Below are 747 nucleotides of genomic sequence, written 5' to 3'. Positions count from 1 at the left end.
GCTCACATCTTGTAAGTGAAGTGTGATCCCAAACTACTCCAAATTGATTAAATGAACGCCAAGCAGGCAACCAATATAGAGGCAGTTCGTTCCTTGACCTATATACTTGGCAGATGTATTTATATGTGTATGTTTAATTGGTGGGGGAGGAAATATCCACCTCAAGACGTAATAAGCACATGCGTTTGCATTTGCATTGTATTAAATAATGATGTAACATTAGAATCCCTTAGGAGCATCATGCTAATTTCTTACCTACCGAGTTTGGCTTCTGCAAGTCTCTCTTTGCCAGCCCAAACTTCCACGCCGCTTAGGTCGCGCGGAAGCGGTTCGCTCCCTTCCGGAACTGCCTGCCTTTGGGGACGCTGGCCGCCCCGATCCCTCACCCAGGCCCCGAGCGGCCCGGCGGGAACCTCGTCCCTCACAGGGCCGCGGGGCGCGGGGCGGGACGGGCGGCCTCGCCCCGGGACCAGGCCCTCAACGGCCGAGGCCACGAGGCGCCCGCGGGCGCCGGCGCTGGACGCAGGTGCCGGTGACCAGGGAAGGGGGGCCTGGAAACCGCCGCCCCTCACGGCCTGCCCGCAGGCGCCCCCCAGCCACCTCGGTAAGGCCGCGGCGCTCGGCTCCGGGGCAGCCGGAAAGGCCTGGGCCCCCTTTCTTTTTTTTTAACCAGAAATTGAATTCAGAGCCCCTTCAGGGTCAGCGGTCCCCGCGGATCCCCGTTAACTCAAGTCCCCCCTGGCGGAG

This window comes from Apteryx rowi, unplaced genomic scaffold (genome assembly GCF_003343035.1).
Source record: "Apteryx rowi isolate R43461 unplaced genomic scaffold, aptRow1 scaffold_53, whole genome shotgun sequence".
Classification (NCBI taxonomy): domain Eukaryota; kingdom Metazoa; phylum Chordata; class Aves; order Apterygiformes; family Apterygidae; genus Apteryx; species Apteryx rowi.
Note: the sequence above shows the minus strand (reverse complement) of the source record.